Source organism: Triticum aestivum, chromosome 6A (genome assembly GCF_018294505.1).
Source record: "Triticum aestivum cultivar Chinese Spring chromosome 6A, IWGSC CS RefSeq v2.1, whole genome shotgun sequence".
NCBI lineage: Eukaryota > Viridiplantae > Streptophyta > Magnoliopsida > Poales > Poaceae > Triticum > Triticum aestivum.
The window spans coordinates 344,786,709-344,814,084 of record NC_057809.1 but is presented as its reverse complement, the minus strand read 5'-3'; positions in this window follow the sequence as shown (position 1 = coordinate 344,814,084).

The window sequence follows — 27,376 nt, the reverse complement described above, 5'->3', positions numbered from 1 at the left end:
ACAGATGGATCCAATGGAGCTCGCCTCCTTAAATGAGCTCTTAGATCGCATCACCGCCTTGGGAGTCACTACGGACTATGATTGGATTGGGCTTAAACCCGATCGAAGGGAGATTAACTCTCCACCGGTCACTCATCATATTGCAGTGGTGGAGGAACAATGCGACGACCTTTCCTCCATCTTGAGGACCAACTATGTCCGGATTCCTGAGCTCTCTGAGCCGGACGCCCGTTCGCGGGAGGACAACACCCAATCCCTGAACTTAGAGTCAGGCAGCGGGCCAGGATTATCGGGTCACCCCCCGGAATCGGAACTTCCAAAATTGGAAATTCCTCGGCCCCTGGATCCTAGATCAGGTGAAGGTTCGGATTCAATTCCACCCACCCACCCAAACATAAGCGATCTTTCCCACATCAGGCAAGAGCCCCAGGAAACATTACATCACTATTGGGCCAGATTCCTCCTTGCGATGAACAAGGTTAAGGACTGTCGCGAGGAAGACGCAATCCTATTTTTTTGCAATAATTGCATGGACAAGGGAATCCTTAACGCCATAAATCGCCGTGAGATAACACGCTTCCCTGACTTGGCGTCCATAGTACGAAAGTACTGTGCGATGGAAAGTGCCTGGAAAACCGAAATAAACTTTTGGGATAATCCGGCCCTGAATACAAATCCAGTCCGAAACAAAAGGGTGCATTATCACAATACACCCAGGTCAACTACCAAAAAGCAAAAACCCTCTACAGGGTATGGAACCGTACTGGAAGGATGGCTCAACGGACCCTGCAAAATTCATAGCACAGCGGATACAATACCAACGCACAGCCTTAGAGCATGTTGGATACTCCGGTAGGTGGCCAAAAGTGGTGATGATCTACTTCTCCCAAATACCACAGAGCACCATCCCGTGGATAACAATACGGTGTTAACGGTCTTTGAGACCTTCGCGTCAAATAATAGACGCAAGCGAACACTCCACAGCATGGCCGAAATCTGCCACGTAGTAGCAATAAATCCATGGAGTGATACGACCATTACCTTCAATGCCAGTGACGAACCTAAATTCCGAACAGCCCAAGCACCAGCACTGGTCCTCAGTCCAATCGTGGACGGCTTTCGACTCACCAAAGTACTCATGGACGACGGCAGCAGATTAAACCTCATCTATGAGGAAACTCTTCAAAAGATGGAAATAGATTGGAACCGCATTGAGAAAAATAGCACAACCTTTAGAGGAATCATCCCCAGTCGGGAAGCACGCCGTGTTGGGAAAATCACACTAGATGTGGTATTCGGCACGCCGAATAACTACAGGTCCGAAGAAATTACATTCCAAGTGGCCCCGTTCAGCAGTGGTTATCACGCTCTTTTAGGATGGGAGGCATTCACAATCTTCCAAGTCGGACCCCATTATGGGTACATGAAGCTCAAAATGCCTGGGCCCAATGGAATCATCACTCTCGCTAGCGATCCGTACATAGCACTCCACGCCGAAAACAAAACAGCTGCATTGGCCCTCGAGGCATTATCCGAAGCCCTCTCGGCCGAGGAATTAACCACGCTACGCTCCACAGTGGACAGGGACGATGTGATACTCGACAAGAGATCCAAGTCCACCTCTTTTAAACCAGTAGATGAAATATTCAAATTCCAAGTCCACCCAACGGACCCTACAAAAACAGCCACCATCGGGGCACAGCTAAGCCCCACTGTGGACGCCGCACTACGAGTTCCTGCGTGAGAACTGGGACATATTCGACTGGCATCCCTCAGACATGCCAAGAATCCCACATAGCCTGGCCAAGCATAGCCTCAATATCCTAAATGGATTCAAGCCGGTCAAGCAAGCTCTTCGGCATTTCTCCGAACCTAAGAGACAGGCCATGGGAGGGGAACTAGCCAAGTTATTGGAGGCCGGATTCATCAAAGAAATACAACACCCGGACTGGCTAGCAAACCTGGTGATGGTACCAAAGAAGGACAAATCATGGCGCCTTTGTGTCAATTTCAAAGACCTCAATAAAGCTTGCCCAAAGGATCCCTTCCCCCTCCCATGCATCGCTCAAATCATTGATGCTACCGCAGGGCATGAGTCATTGTGTTTCCTCGATGCATACTCCGGTTACCACCAAATCAATATGGCGGAGTCCGACCAAGCCGCAACGGCATTCATCACACCATACGGTCCCTTCTGTTTTAACACAATGCCTTTTGGGCTCAAGAGCACCGGCGCAACATATCAACGCATGATTCAGACATGCCTGGAGAAGCAAATCGGCAAAATAGTAGAGGCATACGTTGACGATGTGGTTGTTAAAACCAAACACGTCGACTCTTTGATAGACGACTTGAGGCTCACATTCGACAACCTCCGAACATACGACATCAAGCTCAATCCGGAAAAATGCGTTTTCGGCGTACTAGCCGGAAAGCTCCTGGGTTTCATTGTCTCCAGTAGAGGTATCGAAGCTAATCCGGCCAAAATCCGAGCTTTGTCACAGTTGGCTACACCAAAAGACCTCAAACAAATCCAGAAGTTAACTGGATGCATGGCGGCTCTAAGCTGCTTTATCTCCCGCTTAGGAGAAAAAGCTTTACCCCTTTATCGCCTTCTTCGGCGTACCGAACACTTCAAGTGGACGGACGCTGCCACAGCCGGATTGGAAGAAATAAAGGCCATTTGGCAACCAACCCAATCCTGGCCGCGCCAAACATTGGCAAACCAATGCTACTGTACATTGCGGCAACTCATCAAGTTGTAAGCGCAGTGCTCGTCGTCGAACAAGAAGCTGCCGGACATAAATTCCCTCTTCAAAATTCGGTATACTATGTATCCACTGTCCTCACTCCATGCAAATCACGGTACCCACATTATCAAAAGATAGCCTATGCGGTATTCATGGCGTCCCGGAAGCTAGACACTACTTTCAAGAGTGTTCGATTACGGTAGCCTCGGAAGTGCCACTTAATGATATTATAAACAACCGCGACGCTACGGGCCGGATTGCCAAATGGGCCATTGAGCTCCTCCCATTCGACATAACATACAAACCCCTACGAGCCATTAAATCGCAAGTATTGGCCGACTTCGTCGCCGACTGGACAGAGGCCGAACTGCCTAATGAGTACGGCGCACACTCCAACTGGATCATGCACTCCAACGGTTCTAAAATGCTGGCCGGTCTAGGGGCTGGCGTCATCCTGACATCCCCAACCGGGGATACCGTTCAGTACGTACTGCAAATATTGTATACAGACTCCAACAATGCAGCCGAATACGAAGCTCTGTTGCATGGTCTTCGGATGGCAGTCTCAATGGGCATTCACCGCCTGGAGGTGCGTGGGGATTCAAACCTCGCAATATCCCAAATAAATGGAGACTTTGACGCCAAGGATCCGAAAATGGCGGCCTACCGAAACGCCGTCCTAAAAATGTCAGCTCGGTTCGAGGGGCTCGAATTTCACCATGTGGCTCGAGAAAACAATCAGGCGGCGGATGTCCTCGCCCGCATCAACGCAAAACGCGATACGGTCCCCCCAACATATTTTTGGAAAGGCTGTTCAGGCCATCCGTAGTATGGGAAGGAGACACCGGTAACAATAGTCCGGACCCGGCCAAAATGCTCGATACCGAATAATCTGACACAATCGGAGGCTCTGCCACCGAAATAACACCTTCAACCCACGTTATAATGGCCATTATTGCCACGTGGATAGAACCATTCCTGGCCTACCTAACTAGACAGGAACTTCCGGAGGACCAAAATGAGGCACGCTGCATAGTATGGCGATGCAAGGCCTACAGGGTCCATGAGGGAGAATTGTACAAAAAAGCACTACCGGAGTCCTTCAAAGGTGCATCTCCGAAGAGGAAGGGCGGAATCTTTTGGCAGAAATTAACGTCGGACTCGACGGTCATCGCGCCGCAGCCCGGGCTCTTGTAAGCAAGGCCTTCCGCACAGGATTCTATTGGCCAACAGCCTGGGCAGACGCACATGACTTGGTCCAACGTTGCGCCGGTTGCCAGCTCTTTGCAAATCAAAGCCACATGCCACCCACCACCCTCCAAACAATCCCCATTACATGGCCCTTTGCGGTCTGGGGGTTGACATGGTTGGACCCCTTAAAGGGGGAACCCACAAGAAAAAATACTTACTGGTCATGGTGGATAAATTCACCAAATGGATAGAGGACAAACCTGTTAAAACAGCCGAATCCGGACCGGTGATAGATTTCATATCCGGGGTTGTACACCGTTATGGCGTCCCCCACAACATCATCACTGACAATGACACAAACTTCATGGCTGACGAGGTAAAACTCTGGTGCAGCAAAATGGGCATCAAGCTCAATTACGCTTCAGTCTATCACCCACAAACCAATGGTCAGGTCGAGCGAGCAAACGGTCTTATAATGAGCGGCATTAAACCCATATTAGTGCATTCCTTAACGAGTCTGACACGCACTGGGTAGAGGAGCTCGACTCCATACTCTGGGGGCTATAGACCACGCCAAATCGTAGTACCGGATATGCACTGTTTTTTATGGTGTACGGCGCAGAGGCAGTCTTGCCCTGTGACATAATTCATGATTCACCTCGAGTGCACATGTACGAAGAAAGAGAAGCCGAGCTCGATCGACAGGACAGTCTGGACACCTTGGAGGAGGAGCGCAACATATCCAAAGCCCGTTCCGCATTTTATCAGTAACAGGCTCGCAGATACCAAAGCAGAGAAGTACGGGCCAAAACTTATAATGTTGGCGAACTAGTTCTATGCCTGCCGGATAAGAAAAAGAACAAGCTCGAGCCCAAATGGGAAGGTCCCTTCATTATTGACCAAGTTCTGACCGGTGGAGCGTACCAACTACGGGATGCATCGACTAGTCGACTCGAGCCGAACCCATGGAACGCGGCCAGGCTCTGAAGATTCTACGCCTAGCACTGGCCTCTATGTTAGTCCCCTCCCTTTGCCCATTTTCTGCATATACATCATCTGTCTTGTTTCCCTTTCTTTCTTTCTCTTATTATTTCTATAGTCCTTCAAGGGTCACCTTGTGCCTCACTTTGTACATTACAGATGCGCTAGCCGCACTCTCCATACCTGGGGGCTTCTTTCACAGAAGCTTAAACTATTTATCTAGGCCTCACGCCCAACACATGTGTTATACTTCCGCACGTACCTTTTTTCACCATTATATGCATCGATATGACTTAAGTTTTGGCCAAGCTGGGTTGCCTGGCTCTTGTATTTATGCCCTACGTTCCCATTAATTCGGCTAGGGCATAAGGGGAGCACCTCTGCGATTGTTACTGCCGGGTCAGCTGGATGTGTACCTCAGACTGGGTGAAGCCGAAAGCTAGCGTTCTTAGAGAATATTCGGTCAGTGAACAAAAGATGATTTTTATTTATTGTCCATATCTGCCCCCAGAAGCTTTTTCTGTGTTTCTTATCACAGTCCGGACATGCACTTTAGGGCATGCTTACCCAGGAAAAGGAACCATTAATGGAACTATTCTCCCTGGAAGATGTTTCTTACTACCCATGTAATATAACATAACTAGTTGGGCACTTGTCTGATAAAGCACTAATGACCCCTACGCCTGGTCTCCACGCATATCCCAGTTCTTATATAACTGAGCGGGTATTCGAATTCACTCCGGACTATCGGGCCCGGTGGTTGAAGCGAAAAGGTCCGCAATGACAAATGATCTACAATCCGGCTAGAAGGCATTATACATGTCACTTTAATTACATAGTCATGCGGACTGACTAAACTCCTCCTCTATACCATCCAACAAGCGATCTAGCTTACAATCCTGTTGGGAATACTTTGCGGCTAATTCTACTTGCCCATAAACTAAGCTAACGGGGATCTCTTTTCCGTCGGGCTCCATAGGTCTGACCTCGGCCATGTGATTTGGGTCTGCCTTGGTATACCGAGTCTTCACCATGGCCCAGGCCTCCCTGGCACCTTGTCGGCAGGCTGATATCTTCCATAATCGGAGGCGCCGCCGTGCTCCCTTGAGCTTCTCCGTAAGCTCTGCAAGGCCCTCTCGCTGGGAGATTGATGGCCACAAAGCTTGGGCAACACCTTGCATCACCTACCAAACTTGTTCGTGTAGATGTGACAGCTCGGATAGAAGATCACCCGCAGACCTGGGCATTTCCTTTGTGGGACGACCCATCAGCATACCTACAGACATAACGATGTTAGTCGGCTTCTTCGCCGAATTCCTTTAAAAGGATTCATTCAAGCACTTACTAAAAATGCCGCGCCGAAGCCACTTATTCTCCTTCTCGGAGTCGGCAAGCTGGCACCGAACGTCTTTTAGTTCCATGCTCAGCATAATATTGGCGTCTTGGAGATTGTTTTTCTCCCGCCTAACCTCAGTCAACACCTGTTTGCCAGCCTCTAGCTGTCGCATAACATGCTGGTCCTCTGGATTTTCTCCGGATTCATCTGCAACATCTGTTGTTAGATCTGCAGTCATACCGCACATTATATGGTAACCATCACTCTTTAAAATAAATGTTACCAGCAGGTGACTTTTTCGGTTCCTGCAATGCGGCCACAGCAGCCCGCAGTTGGGTCTTGCATTCCTCTAGCTCCTGTGTTAGCCTAGTATTCTTCTTTGTAAGAACCTGCACAATTAAGATGATCCTTAAATCAGTTATGCTAACTGTTTCAAGTATCAGGGGCTACTGATACATATGAATCGTCAGATTCACTTACCCGTACATCCTTTACATATTGATCCGTGGCTCTGGCTAGGCCATCTTGAGCAGCACGGAGGTACGCCTCTTCGGAATTAAAGGCATCAAATGCCTCTGGTGAGAAACAAGCGTCCCAGAGTACGGCCCGGCGGCGCCTATGGTTCATGGCACTTTCCACTTCTGAGTTAGTAGCGGATAACCTATCGGCATCCTCCATAGAGGGATTATCCGACGCCTGCCCCATATCGGCTTCCGCCTCTATGTCCGATCCTGGCGCCCGGCTGGTGGAAGCATGATTAGTAACATCGCCGGACATATTTCGGAGAGCGTTTTTTCTGTTAAAGAAACACGGGCGTCATTATATTTCAAGAAAGATGACAACCACGGAGCGGGGTTTGTTATACCTTTGCGCCGGCGTCTCCGTCCTGACCGCCTTCCTTTTTGGCCTACCCGGCCTCCGTGCCTCCTGTTAGCGTGTTGCCATGGGCTCGGTAGGGCCTCCCGAATGCCTTCCCTGTAAAATGCCATGTGTATATGGTGGGTCAAGTGTCTAAAAGGGGATCCTAGTTTTGGAGTTGGGATTTTTTGGTTTTTTCTTACATGCGATGCAGGGAGCAGTCCGGGATAGTCGGCCGTAATGGCCACCATGGCATCATCGCAGCTTAACTGATAGAACTGCCGGTCTATCAGCTCCACGGATATAACCGAATCTTCTTCGAGTCCGGAGTCGAGGGCCCGGTCAGGGTCCTCTGGTTGTGGAGAAGGGATGCCGACCTCCTTTATGGCTTTTCGCAGTTCCTGCCGCAAAGTGGCAAGATGAATACTTACGACAAAGAATGCGGGAAAAATGGGAGCAGGGAGATATAACTTACCCTTCTTGGAGGATTGTACATGGAGAATCCATCCCGTGGCTTGATGCGGGTGAACTCCTCTTCCTCACCCTTGAACAGTTCGGACAGAATCTTCGCTAGAGCGGCAGCATTTTCCGGACCCTTACGCCCGCAGCGGGTGGCGTCATCCGCCCCGTTATAACAACACAAGGGGTGCCCACGATATTGAAGTGGTTGCACTCCTCGCATTATGCAAATCGACATAACCTCAATTATAGGCAATCCCGATCGAGCCAGTGCTTTGATCCGGTTCATCAGATAGAGGACTTCTCTGTTGTCTTCTGCCTGGGGGCTCTGTGGGCGCCAACTTCGGTGCTTCTTCAGAGAAGCATTGTTGAACTCAGGTAGACCCTGCCGAACAGGGTCCGGAAGGGGGACGTCCTCCATATAAAACCATTCTGAAGGCCAGTCTTCGGACGGCTTCTTCGGGGTACCGGACAGGTATCTGGCATTGGCGATGCGCCATATTTCGGCTCCGCCTACTTGATAAAGTGATTCCCTCTGTGTGCGAGGGACAAGGCAGAATAGCCTTTTCCACAGCTTGAAGTGAGCCTCACAGCCCAGGAACAACTCACAGAGAGCAACATAGCCGGCGATATGTAGAATGGAGGCAGGGGTGAGATTGTGTAATTAGAGGCCGTAGAACTCCAGAAGCCCGCGGAGGAATGGATGAATTGGAAATCCGAGTCCCCTTATTAAATAAGGAACAAGGCAGACCCGTTCTCCAATGGAGGTACAAGGAAGGCTCTCTGCTTGCGCCCCGACATTGTAGGTGGCGAGCCCGGCTCGAACGGGACCATATACACCGGAGGGAGAAATCCCTTAGTCTGCAGCTCGACTAATCGGCTGTGCGGGACTAAACACCTCTCCCAATCACCGGGCTTAGGGATACGGGGGCAGGAGGAGGAGCTGCGGAGGTCGGCCATGCTGGAATGGATCTTTCTGAAGCACGCTCTGATGAATTCTCGCTGGGGGAGGATGATATGGATCGGATCTAAGAATCCCCATCCCTTAAATAGACAATTTATTTATCTGGCTTGGGGGGAGAATGTAAAAATGCTCTGGCGCCTCGTATTCATTCGACGCGTGGGATATAGCCCTTATTGGGCACAGAAGCCAAGAGGTTCAACATTTATGGAGCCGGACACTGCTTACGAACACTTGAAAGTTGGAGAAGAACCCGCTTTGCAATGCCGAAGACAACACTGTGTGCCGGACTCATCGTCATTGAAGCCTGGTTCGGGGGCTACTGAGGGAGTCCTGGATTAGGGGGTCTCCGGACAGCAGGACTATATCCTTTGGCCGGACTGATGGGATATGAAGATACAAGATTGAAGACTTTGTCTCGTGTCCGAATGGGACTCTACTTGGCGTGGAAGGCAAGCTAGGAAATACGGATATGTATATCTCCTCCTTTGTAACTGACCTTGTGTAACCCTAGCCCCATTCGGTGTCTATATAAACCGGAGGGTTTTAGTCCGTAGGACAACATACAATCATACCATAGGATAGCTTCTAGGGTTTAGCCTCTCTGATCTCGTGGTAGATCTACTCTTGTACTACCCATATCATCAATATTAATCAAGCAGGACGTAGGGCTTTACCTCCATCAAGAGGGCCCGAACCTGGGTAAATCTCCGTTTCCCCTGCCTCTTGTTACCATCCGCCTAGATGCACAGTTCGGGACCCCCTACCCGAGATCCGCCGGTTTTGACACCGACAGGGTGGATCAAGCTCAACACGGATGGAGCCACGGACATGGGTCTTGTGATGGGAGGAGCGGGTTACATTGCTCGAGATCATCACGGAGCTCTCATTAGAGATGGAGGATCAAGGTATGATGGGGTTACGAACCCGTTATCCATTGAGCTGCTTGCATGCAGGGATGCGGTCTTAATGGCACGTGACATGGGCCTCCAACATGTGCTGTTGGAGATGGATTGCAAGGAGATCCAACGGCTCTAGGATGCACCTCAGAGGTCGACGTGTTTTCTCCTCATTGCGGAGATGAAGGAGATGTCTACATTGTTTCAGGGATTTAGGCTACGGTTTTCGTGTCGCCAGACTAATATGGCAACACACCATGTAGCTAAGCATTCGTTAAAACAAAGTGTCTTTATGCATTTGTATGATACAATCCCTGGGTGACTGACTGATTGTTTGCAGTCAGACATGCTAGCGCCTAATGAATAAAGAGCTGGAGGGCGTTTTAGCTTAAAAAACTACTACTAGAATGGACTGAGTACTAGCAGGAGACAAGTTCGCCACATAAGCTAGGCAGGTAGGGGGCGCATCACCAGCTCGACCAAGTTTGGATTACAACCCAAATGCTACCACAGAAACATCAGAGGGGAAGATAGGGACTGAAAGAGCCAGCTTCAGCATCCTAGTCTAAGCACCCCCGGCCTCCATCCTTGTGACGCACAGTACACCTCGTTTGCCACCTGCTCGACCATAGTGCCACTGATAAAATGAAGTAATAATACAGTTAAAATAGAGAGAGTATCCTCTCTATCATTTATTTTCCAATGTGGATAAAGAAAGTGCTTCTGTTTGTTAGTATATGTCTCATCAACTACTCCAATTGTTAATGTTTAAGCGTTTTTGCAAACTAGGGTGCTTAATTTTAGTTGATCTGCATAAAAATAGAGGTTGGAATGTCTCAAGGCCCCTCCTTGTACTACCGCTGTACACTGATGTTCATCACTGGCAGAAGGTGTATCGGGGAGACTTGGGTCGATTTCCAGTATGAGGCGTCGCAAGGCCCATCTCGCCCTCGCAACATGGCATACTATGATACTATCGCAATATTTTCTTCTATTTATTAGTGTATGTTTCATCAACTAGTGCCACTATAATGTAATCATGCCTTTTCATTATCTGTGCAAATAGGGTTATTCAGCTACATTTTGGTGGAACTGCACAAATGTATGGATGGAACTGGCATATATGCAGAGTGCTAGTTGCTAAGTAAAAATTGCCGACACCAACCCTGCTCCATCTAAGAATTGGCATCCACCACTATCAGTGGGATGTGTTGCGCTCATTGTGGATGGATCTTTCTCGGCAGCAAATCCTCTATCCAAATACTAGTAGTTTAGACATAAAAAAAATACTAGTAGCTTATATTAGCAGTTTTCTAGGGGTGTACTCTTTTCTGAAAGAAGCACCAATCTATTTTTCTTTATTTGTACATAGTGTCACAACTTTGACCCAAAGGTCCAGAGCTATTTTAGGGTGATTGGCTTAGTACTCGGAGACTGATTGTAAGCATGATTTTTATTAGCTGTCACACTAATTGTAAGCATGAGCAGATGGAAGATTAGGTTAGTGTGAAGCTTACCTTAAACCCTACGGACGCCGTTGAAACGAGCGAGCGTCAAGGGAACTGTGGAGAATGGCGGGGAAGCGACGTCATGCCATCCGGCCTCCTCTTGCAGTGGGAGAACGAATACTCCTATGGCTCCGGCTGTCTCTGCATCCTCTCCATAGATGTCCTTCTGAGTCGTCCGGTGCTAGATTTGGAAGCTAGGAGGAGAGACCGTGGTCTAGCAATAGAGAAGAGGGAGAGGCGAGATGGTGGTTTTGGAATGGAGATGATGGAGAGGAGAGGTTTCCCTGCCTTTCGGTCGCTGACAGGTGGGCCCCGCGCATGGTGGGACCCATGTGTCAGTGTCTCAATGGCAGGATGGGCTATGTCTGGGGATCCTTGTCCGAGGAGAGAGGAGGTGGTTTTGCAATGGAGAAGAGGGAGAGGCGAGACGGAGGTTTTGGAATAGAGATGATAGAGAGGAGAGGAGGTGGTTTTGCAATGGAGAAGAGGAAGAGGAGCGTGCGGTAGCGATTCAGGATTGGACGAGAGGGCCAACACACTGTGACTAGATCAAAATCAAAATCAATTTACCCTTCAATTAAGAAAGCGACCCCACATTTACTAGCCCCCTTTTATTCTGGGTCAGGAGGAGCTTAGGGTTGTCAGTATTTGCAGGTTGTGAATTGTGTTTTGTGTTGTGTATTTTGAGAGTACTTTCATATATGAATGTCTTTTGAATTTCGGATTTGCAGTATTGAGCATATGAAGTATTTTATGAATTCTAGAGATATATTTTTAGCACTTAAAAATTGTAGTTTCATAGGAGTATAAAAGTGCAGACAATGTGATTCTAAGAGAAGAAACTGCAGGTTTCAGTTTCAGATAAGAAACTACAAGTTCAGTTTCAGATAAGAAACTGCAAGTTTCATAGGCAGAGCATTTATATTGGAAGTTTTACGGCCTTTTCAAACAGGGTTAACATCATGTTGGAAGTTTTATTCATGGTCGAAAATGGATCTACCAGCCAGTTAACACCATGCTGATCAACATTCATGCATATCACATCTTCATATAATGCACCGTCAAAAAGATATGCTATTTTCAAAATGCCCACACAATGTCGAGTGTGTGAAAAAATAGAGGAAACGAGGGACGAAGTTTTGGCAAGTGTTGGACGTGGTGTGTGTAGATGACAATGGGGACCCACATGTCAATAATGGTAGAGGTAAAAAATTTGGAGATATTTTCCCTACATCAGGTGGAATCGAACCCGGGCGGAACAACTGTCGGGTAGTGTCACTTGGCCACTGGGCTAGTTCACTACTTTTGTTACAAATAAGGCACTTCCTTGGGTGGTTTGATCACCTCGATCCTGCGCCTTTGTGCGCTCTCCCCGGCGCCGCTGTTTGCCGTCGTGAACATGCTAAACAAACGAGATGAATCTGGATAGGGCTGTACGTGGAGAGGCGGACAGTCGGGACCCACCACGTCTATGGCCATACGCAAGAAAGTGCCTCATCGAAAAAAACTTCCTCCTAATGCTATACTGACATTGTGGCCCACGAGCTTGTGAACATAGTTATATTTGTTTAGGTGCTTCAACGTAGGAGATAAATTCACAACGAAGTTGTGGAGCTGGTGGGTAGTATCACTTATTATCACTGGGGCAGCAAGTATCCGTTGGGTTTTGGGCTGCCCCGTCTAGGCTTTCTTTTTTAACATGCGCAGCCCACGACATGCCGGTTTGTATTTTTTTGAGGGCCGCCATGTATCGATCGGCCTATGGACCTCCCATCTAAGGTTTTATTTTTCCTGAAACATCGGCAGCCCAATTTATGTATTTTTGAAGAAAACGCAGAGGTGTGTTCTATTTTTCTATATAAGAATAGGAACGCCTGGTCCAACTTTTGTTTCCCTTCTAATTATATTATAGATATTTAAATTATTTTATATGTTATTATATATTATTGTTATTTTCATCATATATTTTGCAGATACTTACATATGTAAGAAAACAATATCCCACATCTTATTAACTTACAAAAATAATTTCTTAACAATAAAATACTGGGTTTTTTGGCAATGAAAATCCTGGTGATTGTGTACAAAAGCTTGGTATGATTTAAGGACCTATGTAATAATAAATCACTTATTATTTAAATATATTAATAACAAAATGCTCACCCCTATTTATTTTTTTGATAACATTGATGCGCCTAACCCAATATTATAACTAGAATCAGCCCAACAAAATCGTGTATTTCGAGAAAGTGCAAATGGCGTGTAACTTTTTAGAAGAAAAATAAATGGGCCGCATGGACGCTACATTATTTGTTCACCCAACCTAGCAAATGGACTGTAATTTTTTAAAAAAGAGATCAAATTGACTATAAATTCTGAAAAATGGGTTGAATATGTGCCACATTTTTGGAGGTTGAAATGTGGGCCAAGAGGTCGAAGCCAACGCAAGTCGTTGTCAACTTAGTCAACAAATGATTCTGACATCGTTAGTCATTGGATTTACATCCAATCACCGCCATCCATCTTCAATCTCTCATCTTCTTCCTCCAACCATGCCGGGACCACCTTGAAAGTGCAACTATCCCTAGGTGGTTTTGGTAATTCCTAACAACATATAGCAAATTGACCTAATGGTATTCCAAGATTAATATTTCAGGAAAATCTCAATGAATGGCATGGCATGGATGAGGAAAGTGGACCCCTCAAAATACTAAGGACAAAAAGATTGGCTCGAGCTCAAAGCTCAAGACTCTACATTTTATATTTTACTGATCCAAGATCACATTGAGTCTATAGGAAAAGCCAATACTATCAAGGAGGGATGAGGTGTTGCTTGATGAGGTTCTTACTTCATAGTGCTTAGTGATATGCTCCAAAACCCTCAACTACCTTCCCACATCTACATTTTTCCTAAACCAAGAGTCAACTCGGCCCCACCGATTCTTTCTATCCGGCGCCACCGAGTTCAGATGTCATAGCCACTGCCACAAACCCTAGGCAAATCGGTCTCACCGATAGGGATCTCGGTCACACCGAGATGGGGTTGTAATCTCTTTGTTTCCCTTCGTAACATTTCGGTCCTACCGAGATGAGCAATGGGTCCCACCGAGATTGCAATGTTAACTCTCTGTTTCCCTTTTGTAACATTTCGGTCCCACCGAAATGAGCGATCGGTCCCACCAAGTTTACCTGACCAACTCTCTGGTTATCTTATTACCAAAATCGGTCCCACCGAGTTTGTGTAATCGGTTACACCGAGATTACGTTATGCCCTAACCCTAACCATATCGGTCCTACCGAGTTGCATCTCAGTCCCACCGAAATTCCTAACGGTCACTAGGTTTGCTAAATCGGTCCGACCAAGTTTCTCAATTTGGTCTCACCGAGATTGGTAAATTGTGTGTAACAGTTAGTTTTTGTGTGGAGGCTATATATACCCCTCCACCCACTCTTCATTTGTGGAGAGAGCCATCAGAAGATACCTACACTTCCAATACACATTTTCTAAGAGAGAACCACCTACCCATGTGTTGAGGCCAAGATATTCCATTCCCACCATATGAATCTTTATCTCTAGCCTTCCCCAAGTTGCTTTCCACTCAAACTTCTTTCCACCAAATCCATATCCTGTGAGAGAGAGTTGAGTGTTGGGGAGACTATCATTTGAAGCACAAGAGCAAGGAGTCATCATCAACACACCATTTGTTACTTCTTGGAGAGTGGTGTCTCCTAGATTGGCTGGGTGTCACTTGGGAGCCTCCGACAAAGATTGTGGAGTTGAACCAAGGAGTTTGTAAGGGCAAGGAGATCGCCTACTTCGTGAAGATCTACCGCTAGTGAGGGAAGTCCTTTGTGGGCGATGGCCATGATGGGATAGACAAGGTTGCTTCTTCGTGGGTGGAGCCCTCCGTGGACTCGCACAACCGTTACCCTTCGTGGGTTGAAGTCTCCATCAACGTGGATGTACGATAGCACCACCTATCGGTACCACGACAAACACATCCGTGTCTCCAATTGCGTTTGAATTCTCCAAACCCTTCCCTTTACATTCTTGAAAGTTGCATGCTTTACTTTCCGCTGCTCATAGACTCTTTGCATGCTTGCTTGAATTGTGTTAAGATTGCTTGACTTGTGCTAAGATGGCTCAAATCTGCCAAAGACTAAAATTGGGAAAAGGATAGATTTTTAATTGGTCAAGGAGTCTAATCACCCCCTCTAGACATACTTTCGATCCTACAATTGGTATCAGAGCTTTGGTCTCCATTTGCTTTGATTTCCATAGCTTTTGGTGGTCATAGCCTTGGTTTCACAACCTAGGAGAGTTTGGCGTCTAGCGAGGGAAATTATCACCGTAGAGGTCCTTACTTTGATGGTACTAATTTTGCTAGTTGGAAGCATAAGATGAAAATGCATATTCTTGGACATAACCCCGCCGTTTGGGATATTGTGTGTGTTGGCTTGCAAGGTGAATTCTTTGATGGGAGAGAACCAAATCGTGAAGCTACCGCGGATTAATTGAAGATGCTACAATACAATGTTCAAGCTTGTGATATCCTCTTAAATGGATTGTGCCCCGAAGAATTCAACAAAATCAGCCGTCTTGAGAATGCAAAGGAAATTTGGGATACTTTGATTGATATGCATGAAGGTACCGACTCCGTCAAGGAATCCAATTTGGATGTGCTTCAAAGTCAACTTGACAAGTTCAAAATGAAGGATGGTGAAGGTGTCGCTGAGATGTACTCTAGGCTTGCTCTTATCACAAATGAGATTGTCGGCTTAGGAAGTCAAGAGATGACCGACAAATTCATCATCAAGAAGATCCTAAGAGCCTTGGATGGAAAATGCGATACTGTATGCACATTGATCCAAATGATGCCAAATTACAAAGATCTCAAGCCAACAGAAGTCATTGGAAGAATTGTTGCTCATGAGATTTCACTCAAGGATAAGGAGGATCTCCATAACAAGTCAAGTGGTGCTTACAAAGCCTCATGTGAAGCTCTAACATCATCAAGTGAGAAAGAAACCTTTAATGAATAATAGAGCCTAATGGTGAAGAACTTCAACAAGTTGTACAAGAATAGAAGCAAAGAGAGAAGTTCCAAGTCAAGGTCCTATAATGACAAAAGATCTTCTAGTCGATAGCGAAACTGCTACAATTGTGGAAGACCCGGACACTACTCCAATGAGTGTACGGATCCCCACAAGAGAAGAGAAGATTCTCCAAAAAGAAGAGGTAGAAGAGAAGAATCACCATCAAGGAAAGAAGGAGTAGGGATGATCGATATGAATGAAGATCCTCTCGGAGAAGCAAGGATTCAGAAAAGGAAGGACAAGTCATCAAGGAGCTACACAAAACAAAGACATCAAGCTCATGTTGGTGAATGGGTATCCGGCTCTGACTCCGACAATGACTCCGAGAGAAGCTATCACTCCGACTCCGAATATACTCAAGATGAAGGTGTTGCCAGTCTAGCACTTGTGTCAGCCAACTCCTACGACATATTTGATTCACCAAATGAAGGAATTGGAAGATGCTTCATGGCCAAAGGTCCAAAGGTATCACACCCCGAGTATGTTGATTTCAATAGTGATGAAGATGACTTGTTAGGTGATGATGATTTACTTGTTGACAACTATAGTGATGAATACTATGATGAAACGAATGACAATGATAAGGAGAAGATTGAATCTCTAACTAAAGAACTAAACACTCTTAAGTTAGCTCATGAAACTATCTTAGGAGATCATCGAGAACTTTTAAGGACTCATGAGAAATTACGTTTTGAAAAGCTCAACCTTGAGCAAGACCATGAGTTCTTAAAGGCAATCAATGATGATCTTCACAAGAAAAGTTCTTCTTACATTGCCAAGCGTTTACTCTTATCCACTTACATGCCTCAACTCAAGTCTAGTAACAAGAACAAGAAAGATTCTTCCTCTAGTAGTAACAATAATCATGCTAAATCAAATGTTGTTGCTTCTAGTAGTTCTCTTGATTCCACTAATGATTCTCTTAGCCAAGTTACACTTGAGCAAGAAAATAGCTTATTGAAGGGAATTATAGAGAAAGGTGTTTACAAGAGCCTTGCCGAGAGTAAGCAATTCGAGGAAATTGTACGCAAGCAAGGAAGGCACCGGAAGAATCAAGGTATTGGTTTTGAATGAAAGTTCAATGCCAATGGAGTTGAGTGGGAAGAAGATCAATACCCCAAGATGAAGTTTGTTCCTCAACAAGAGAAGTATGATCCTACTTCTTTCGAAGGGACACAAGCTCAAGATGATATTCCACGACAAGACCACAAGCAAAAAGGCAAGGACAAGCTTCAAGAGGAAATTGATGCATTTGAAGAAGCTCCTAAGGCCTTGGTCAAGTGGGTTTCCAAGACTACATCAAGTTCCACTTCATCAAGTACAACTACAACTCCGAGGATTCCCATCAAGATGGTGTGGATCCCGAAGAAGAACTAGAGAGTTCTTGAGGGTGACTCCGCCAACATACTTCACTCTTATCATTTTGGCAAGAACAAGTGCAATCAACTTCCACTTCTTGCACTAGTTCAAGGAGTCACAAACCCTCTTGTTGGTAAGACAAGGGACAAGGTAACCTAAAGCTTTCATAGACATCATCTTATGTGTGCATCACTCTATGTCTATGGATATCCTTGTTTATTGCTTGTGGGACTAACCCGTCTAGGTATTGAAAGTGCAACTCACTCCAAAGGATAGCTCCAAATGATCTACATCAACATTGAGCATCCACATCTTCAACATCTACATGAAGTCATCATCGACAAAACCCAAGGTTAGTTCATCCCTCTTAGGGGGGATCTCACATCTAGGGGGAGCTTTACTCTAACAATTGAGTTAAAGCAACTCTAATGGTGTGAACACAACAACGCTTTATGTAAAAGTGGTAACCCCACTTGTGCTTAAACGATGAGTATGACCTATGATCAAATGTTCTCATTTGACTCCTAAGTCAATATACTCATATATAGATGACCTAGTCATCGCCAATTGCTGGATAGATGCTAGAATTGTTTGTGCATGCTTCGCCACATATTTCATTTGTCATTTTATTGCGTGAGCATGTTGGTTGCATAATTTGCTCATTCGAGGACATCCACTTGTTGTTTTGATTGATTGGTTTCCTTTTCTTTTGGCCAAGTGGACGGACAAGAATGCCTAAGAACCTTCTCTAGCTATCTATGCTTTTCTCGTCTCAAACTCTATTCATGCTGCATCACAAAATTTGATCAAGTCAGATTCGAACCACTCTGTGTGAGGAGCACTCGGAGTCCCCGATTCGTCATAGACTTAAACTTCCAAAACTTCTTTGTGCGTTTTGGTCTGACCGATTCACCCATTTCGATCATACTGAGATCACTAAGTCGATCTAGGTTTTCAATCTCGGTGCAACCGATTTGAACTTTTCGGTCACACCGAGTTGCAGTAACTGCTTGCTCTTATGCATCTTGGTGCCACCGAGTTGTTCCACTCAGTCACACCGACAGGGTCGGGCTATATATACCCACCGGCAAAATTTTGGAAATTTTCTCCGAACCCTTTCACCCGCGCTTAGCCCTCTCTGCCTCCAGGGTCTCCGGATCGTCCTCCTCATCGCCAGCCGCCTCCTGCCGCTGGTCTCCACCGTCGTCAATGGGAATCATCCCCGCCGTTGCCGTCGTAGAGAGTTCATCGCAGAACTAGGCTATGAACTCGGTCACTGTGCTATCCTTATCTGATTCTTAGCACATTGTGTTCGCCATGTATCTTGCCACGATTGAGATCATTCTATCCATCGAAAACACTCCATAGTTTAGTCGTGAATTGAGAATTTAGGGTTAGGTTTCCGCCGAAACCATCTCGGACCCACCGAGTTGGGGAACTCGGTACCACCGATTTGGCTCAGGCCATTGCACATGCGATTCTCGGTCTGACCGAGAATTGCAAATCGGTGTAGAGTTCAGGACTTTGTGAAACCTTAGCAGTCTCAGTGCCACCAAACTGTGACTCGGTCTGACCGAGTTCACTAGTTTAGGTTCCAACAGCTTCTTCGGTATCACCGAGTTTACAAATCGGTTGATCTGAAATGCTTTCTGTGGAAAACTAAAACTAAGTTTTTGACTCATTACTTTGCAAAAACCTCTACATTTTGTGATGCTCATCCACTCTATCTCATCTATATCTATTCATAGGGTCTGCTGTCAGTGTTTGCAATATGTCTGCTCAGAGTGACAGCCAGAACAAGTCAGAGGAGCAGGTTCACTTGAGTGAGGGCACTAGTCCCTCTAGTAGCTCTGATGAGGGTAGAAGGAGCACCCCAAGAAACTTACCCAAAGCTGCCACCAGGGCCAGAAAGAAGAAAACGTCTGAATCTGAGGATGAAGACTATGTGGCAGTTGAGGACGAGGCCACTTCCAAGAAGAAAGTGGTTAAGAAGGAATATAGCACTGCTGCTGCCACTAAGCCTGGTATGAAAACCAAAGTGCCTGGAAAGAGAATTCCCATGTCTAAAGCCAGAGCCTCTACTCAAGTACCTTTGGAATCTGAACCCAAAGAAGCTGCTGCAGAAGGGAAGAAGAGGAAAGAGAGGGTCAAGGAGACCACTGCTAGCGTGCTCGGGAGATCCTCAATCATGAGAGATTCTGAAGAGGAAGAGGAAGAAGATGCTGCACCAGCACCCAAAGCTCAGAAGCTTATGGGTGATGCCATCAGGGCAGGGGCTGTTCCATCTAAGCCTAAGACTGCTCCTAAGACTCCTGCTCCAGCTCCAAAGCCAAAACCAAAGAGGAGCACCAGGAACATCCCTGCCGAGGAGAAGAACAAGGCCCCAGTGCCTGAAGCTAAAATGGAAGAAGAAGATGATGAGTCACATGTCTTGAGGAAGTTGAAGCCAAAAATTCCAGATCACAATGATGCTCATCCAGTAGCTGAGAACATGAAGATAAGGAAGGACTCAAGATTGAGGCTATGGAGAGAGTCAGATCCATATGCCACCAGGAGAAGGACTGTTGTGGACTACAAGTTCCATACAAAGGAACAATAGGACTTCTGTGAGACCATCTTGCTTGACAAGAAACCAATAGTGTGTGACATGAGATGAGTCGACTGGGACTACATCAAGGAGAATGATGAACATTATCCAGGTGTGTATGACAGTTTCAAGGCTTGTGGAGTTGATGAGTTTGTGGCTCAAAAGCTCACAAAATGGAATGATGAGCTTATCATCCAGTTCTACTCCACAGCTCACTTCTACCCAGATGGAAGGATTGTCTGGATGTCTGAAGGTACGAGGTACTAGTCAACAGCTACAGAATGGGCTAAGTTGATCAATGCCCCAAAAGAGAGTGAAGATGACTTGGATGTCTATGCCAACAAGAAGAAGGATCACAACTCCATGGCACACATGTACAAGGAGATCCCAGATGCTGCTCTTGAGACACACAAGTTTGGATCTGTACATTACCTTATGTCATGCTTGTCAAGTATCAAATGGATCCTCAGGCACACTCTATTGCCAACGTCAGGTGATCACAAGATGATCAGAGGCCATGCAATTAACTTGCTTCACATCTTTGATCTTCCATAGAAGTTCAATGTCATGAGCCTAATAGTGGAAACCATAAAAAGGACAGCTACAGATCAGAAGAGGAGTTGTGGATATGCCCCACAGATCCAGGAGCTGATTAACTCCAAGATGGGCACAGGCACATATCTGCTGGACAAGGAGCACCTGCCCATCTACCCAGAATTTGAGGACAACACTGTGGTGATGTATGAAAATGAACCATCTTCTGTGCACGCACAATCCAAGAAGGAGAAGGCAAAGGCTGAAAAGGCTGCAAGGATGCCAACTACTGAAGAAGCATATCAGTATCTTCTGAAGAGCAAGCAAGATCACCTTGGATACTTGGTTGCCTCCACTCTGAGGATTGAGAAGGGACTGGCCACCCTGACTCAAAACCAGGAGAGCTTGGAGAGGGTCGTGGAGCAGAAGTTCTATGTCTTGGATGTGAAGGTAACTGAGATCCAGTCTGTTGTGGAGCAACTTCAGGATGATATGCAGGAGAGGAAGGGCAAGACAACCACTAATGCATTTGCCAGAGTGCCTATAGTTCAGAGGTCTGCTGCGGTGCCTGTTCTAGACACTAGAGCCACTTCATCTGCACCAACTACAACTTCAGTGCCATCAGCTCCAGCACCTACTCCATCAGCTCCATCTACATTGACTGAAGCCTTCGTTCTTGGAGTTATCCAGACATCACCACCTGAAGACCAAGCCTGAGAGACGATTTAGTGCTATGCATTTTCTAGGAACTTTTTGGTAACTTGTTGCCAAAGGGGGAGAAAAATGTATAGATCATAGGCCTTGAGAGAGAGCGTTGCTTTTTATTCTCTCTTGCTTTGGTGGTTGAACTTTATTTGCTTATCTGTGTGATACTTGGATGATCATGTGTGTTTTATTATATGCTACCTTAATGCTTGTTGGATGACATTATCATTTTATCCCTATATGATCATTCACTTTGCTTGGTGATGAGTGCATGTATTTAATTATTATCATTTTGAGCGCTCCACCAAGATGTATGTGACATGTAAGAGTAACCCATGAGCCTAACTCTCTGTGCATTTGCAGTCCAAAGCAAATCATAAACTATGCACAAATTTAGGGGGGAGCTCTTGCTTTTCACATACTTCTCAAAGAGACAATGTTTTTCACTCTTATTATCATTTGTCGAAGCTTTGATCTATATGTTGCCATCAATTACCAAAAAGGGGGAGATTGAAAGTGCAACTATACCTAGGTGGTTTTGGTAATTCCTAACAACATATAGCTCATTGAGCTAATGCTATTCCAAGATTAATATTTCAGGAAAAGCTCAATGAATGGAATGGCATGGATGAGGAAAGTGGACCCCTCAAAATACTAAGGACAAAAAGATTGGCTCAAGCTCAAAGCTCAAGACTCTACATTTTATATTTTAGTGATCCAATATCACATTGAGTCTATAGGAAAAGCCAATACTATCGAGGAGGGATGTTGTGTTGCTTGATGAGGTTCTTGCTTCATAGTGCTTAGTGATATGCTCCAAAACCCTCAACTACCTTCCCACATCCACATATGACCTAAACCAAGAGTCAAACTCGGCCCCACCAATTCTTTCTATCCGGCGCCACCGAGTTCAGATGTCATAGCCACTGCCACAAACCCTAGGCAAATCGGTCTCACCGATAGGGATCTCGGTCACACCAAGATGGGGTTGTAATCTCTCTGTTTCCCTTCGTAACGTTTCGGTCCTACCGAGATGAGCAATCGGTCCCACGAGATTGCAATGTTAACTCTCTGTTTCCCTTCTGTAACATTTCGGTCCCACCGAAATGAACGATCGCTCCCACCGAGTTTACCTGACCAACTCTTTGGTTAGCTTATTACCAAAATTGGTCCCACCAAGTTTGTGTAATCGGTCACACCGAGATTACGTTTTGCCCTAACCCTAACCATATCGGTCCTACCGAGTTGCATCTCAGTCCCACCGAAAATCCTAACGGTCACTAGGTTTGCTAAATCGGTCTGACGGAGTTTCTCAATTCGGTCTCACCGAGATTGGTAAATTGTGTGTAACGGTTAGTTTTTGTGTGGATGCTATATATACCCCTCCACCCACTCTTCATTTGTGGAGAGAGCCATCAGAACATACCTACACTTACACATTTTCTGAGAGAGAACCACCTACTCATGTGTTGAGGCCAAGATATTCCATTCCCACCATATGAATCTTGATCTCTAGCCTTCCCCAAGTTGCTTTCCACTCAAATCTTCTTTCCACCAAATCCATATCTTGTGAGAGAGAGTTGAGTGTTGGGGAGACTATCATTTGAAGCACAAGAGCAAGGAGTTCATCATCAACACACCATTTGTTACTTCTTGGAGAGTGGTGTCTCCTAGATTGGCTAGGTGTCACTTGGGAGCCTCCGACAAAGATTGTGGAGTTGAACCAAGGAGTTTGTAAGGGCAAGGAGATCGCCTACTTCGTGAAGATCTACCGCTAGTGAGGCCAGTCCTTCATGGGCGATGGCCATGATGGGATAGACAAGGTTGCTTCTTCGTGGACCCTTCGTGGGTGGATCCCTCCATGGACTCGCGCAACCGTTACCCTTCGTGGGTTGAAGTCTCCATCAACGTGGATGTATGATAGCACCACCTACCAGAACCACGACAAAAACATCCGTGTCTCCAATTGCGTTTGAATTCTCCAAACCCTTCCCTTTACATGCTTGCAAGTTGCATGCTTTACTTTCCGCTGCTCGTAGACTCTTTGCATGCTTGCTTGAATTGTGTTAAGATTGCCTGACTTGTGCTAAGATAGCTAAAATCTGCCAAAGACTAAAATTGGGAAAAGGATAGATTTTTAATTGGTCAAGTAGTCTAATCACCCCCCTCTAGACATACTTTCGATCCTACACACCTGCTCCCGCTCCTGCTGCTAGCAGCTCTGCTTAGCATGCTTCCCTGTGAAACGCTACCCCACCATTGGCCAGGCCATCCCTCCACCCCTCCACACCTCCTGTTCTTCTCCATCGACTGCCGAACCACACCGCATCAGAACCAGTTAACCCTCGTATACCTCTCCGTCTGTGACTCAACTCGCACATCTTCCCAACTCCGGCTTGCTGCTCTTCGGGGCCTCGCCGTTGTCCACCACCTTGGATGCGCTTGGCGCAGAGTAGTCAACGTGGTCAATGAACGACATCCATCGGAAGTAGACTGTGCGTGGAGAGGCTGACAGCTGGGTCCACGGCCGCACATAAGGAAATGCCTCCTTATTACGTGAAAAATAATGATTCCTCCACCTGGCAGCTGGGACCCACCGAAAGGGCCTCTCCATTTCGCGAAGAAAACGTTCCCCCCGCTGACAGCTCAGACCCACCAGCTATATCTTCGCACGCAAGGAAGTGCCTCCTTATTACGCACAAAAAATGAATACCCCCTGCTAGCTGGGACCCTCCATAGTGGGAGGCTGACTTGTGGGCCTACTAAGTTGACGGGGATGGAGGGCTTTGTCAACTTAGTCAATATGAACGATTCTAGCTCTAGTGACCGTACAATGTCCATCCAATGGTGGTACTGCTTCTTCAACCTCTGGTCTTGTTGCTCAGCCGCCCAAACCAGCACGGTCATGCCACATGCTCCTGCTTCCCGTGGCCGGCTGTGATGCCGCGGAGGCCTCACCGCCCACTACTACCCCCACTTTTGGCCAGGCCCCACGGCGACGACAGCCTCACACCGCAGCCCAACCAGTGAACCCTCGTACTCCTCTTCACGTGGGCATCCACTGCCGCGTCTTCCGTGGCTCCCTGTCGTCCCCTTCCTAGGCCTTGCCGTCATCTACCGCCCTGGTGCTCTCGCCGCGGCGTGGTCAACGTGGTCAAGGAACGACTTCCATCGGAAGAGTACTGTACATGGAGAGGCTGACAGCTGGGTCCACAGCCGTAGCAAGGAAGTGCCTCCTTATTTCATGGAAAATAATGATTCCTCCACCTGACAGCAAGGACCCACCGGACAGGCCACCATATTTCGTGAAAAAAAAACGTTTCCTCCTGACTGCTGGGACCCACCAGCTATATCTTCGGACGCAAGGAACTGTGTCCATATTAGGGGCAAAAAATGATTCACCCCCTGACTGCTGGGACCCACCAGCTACATCTTCGCACACAAGGAAGTGCCTGACAGTCGGGACCCACCTGGTCGAAGCGTATGTAGCATTGTCATTCTGGTCGCGAACGTGTACGTACATACGATTGGTCTATCTGCAGGCTGCTGCGATGAACCATGGCCATGCAATGAAGGGCACATGTGGTAGTAGAGGCGTGCACGTGTCGTAGTAGAGGCGTGCACGTAGCATGTACACATACGTACAACAACTAGGGTGCAAGAAAGTAAATACGACCATGTACGTACATACGGGCGGGGTCTCAAACACCTACTCGCGCATACGTACGGCTATGGCTCGTTTACATGGCTGTGGCTGGGCCGGAACGGAGAAACTGCGTCGTCGTCGTGTTCATGGGGAGGCAACGGAATGCATCATGTTCATCGGGAGGCAAGGGAACACGTGCTGTTCATCGGGAGCCAACCAGCTTGGACGGAACAGACGATGGAAACAAGGCCTGGCGTACGGCAGAACGGAGGAAACAACCTTGTGTTCGACTGGCAATGGTGGAAACGGAATCCTGTTCATCGGGAGGGGTCTGGCGTACCGCAAAACAGAGGAAACGGACCTCCTACGGTGGAAACGGGGTCTTGTTGATCGGGAGGGGTGCGGCGTACCGCAAAACGGAGGAAACAGACTTGTGTTGGAGCGCTACGGTTGAAACGGGGGTCCAATTCATTGGGAGGGGTGTGGTGTACCGCAAAACGGGACTCCACGGGATACGGTTCGTCTCCACCGTCGACTGCCTCCACGGGCTGCTATTCATGCACCGTCGACCTCCTCTAGCCTCCACCTGCGACTGTTCATCCAGCCTCCACCGCGCGCTCCTCCACCGGCTACTGTTCAACCAGCCCTCTCCACGGGGTTACTCTTCAACCACCCCTGCATGGGCTATTGTTCATCCAGCCCTCCACCGGCTACTGTTCAACCAGCCCTCCACGGGGTCATGTTCATCCACCGGCTCGATCGATCAGGGTACTGTTCATATAGTGGCAACGGCCTCTACTACCACGGGTTCCTGTTCATCCAACCCCCCACCATGGACTATTCATCCAAACCCCCTCAACAATGCTCACTGTTCATGCAGGGAAGGAGGCATCAGTGTTTAACTGGCTTTAGTTAGCAGCAGTAGCGAAGGAATCACTCGGGTTCAGTTAACAGCAAGGGATCGATCGATCGCTTGGGTTCAGTAACGCGTAGCCTGCAGTGCAATCGCTCGGGTTCAGTCAGAGCCCAATGCCTCGCTCAGGTTCAGTTAGAGCTCAACGCCTTGCACACCCGTGCGTACATACGAGAGAAACGCACATCGCTCGGCCCCCGACCACCCACCGTAACTAGGAACTCCCCGATATTTTCCTCGCCCTCGCTTCTACCATGTTTTTTTCTGTCATGGACGGCCCAAAGAATATCATGCAGCTGCGTCTCCATCCCACCAGGACGGAAAGCCCATTTTTTGTCATGATTTTTTGTCATATGATACCGGGTTTTGTCATAATTATCATCATAGAAGTGTCAGAAGTATGATAGAAAAATATTTCATTCGGCCCAAAATGTCATGAATGTGTCTTTTTTTTTGTAGTGTCATGCGATAACATCAGGAAATTCCCTCGGCGCAGGTTGCCTTCCCATGTTGCAGGACTATCACATGTGTTCCAAGCCAAATTCAGGCGCAACCTGTCTTAAGGTAGGGCCTCATTAGTCCCCTGCTGGCTCACGAGTGCACATACACACCTCCTCTAGCCCTGCCGTGCAAGTCACGTGTCTGGGCGGGGCTTTACATGCCCTGGAGTCTCCCCTCAGAGGGAGCTCCCGCCCACGTACCAGTGGAAGCACCATGCTCCATGCTAGGTAGTCGGCACTTTCGAGGAGCAGCTATGCCCGTGCAAGAGCGGAAGCGCCATGCTCCGCGCTGGTGATAAACAACTGAGGGTGGCCTCACGGCTGCATTACCCTAAGGCGAGCCGCCAGGCTCGGCGCTCAGCCTCACCGCACCGCTTTCCCCTTGGGAGAGTTGTGCGAGGGGCCTGGGCACGGGGTCTATGCTCAGCGCCAGGTCCATCGGACCTGGTCTTCATGCACCCCTCCCTAGCGAGAGCCTGGTGAGGAAAGGTATGGAGGTTTGTTCGTACGTCAAGGGGGACTCTTGAGCATCGCGACTCAAGAGCCTAATAGGTCACGTACCCCCTCATCCCTTGGTCTCATCCTGGTGATCCAGACGATCCAACGGCGGCTGAGATATGCGCGGGGCCAGGCCCTGCCAATGCAGAACGCCAAGACCTAATCTCGCATCTCCTTCCCGAGGGCTGTTTGTACGTCAAGGGGGACTCCTGAGCATCATGACTTAGGTGCCTAACTGGTCACGTAGTCCCTCATCCCTATCCCATCCTGGTGATCCGGATGATCCAACGGTGGTGGAGGTATGCACGGGTCCGGGCCCTGCCGACGCAGAACACTAAAGCAAACGGAAAGGAAATCCTAGAACCCTAGCAAACTATTACAAAACATATTGTCTCTTAAAATTTCCAAGCATAAGTTCTTACGCCTCCACGAGGCATGATACATGTTGCAGGACTTGAACCGAGGGGAGTGCTGCCATCTAGCCTCTTCTTCAGCCTTGGACGCTGCCATCGCATGCCTGGGGAGCCCCGTCATCGACGACGTCGCCACCGTCCTTGCCACCAGCCGTGGTCGCGGGGTCGACGACGAGGAACT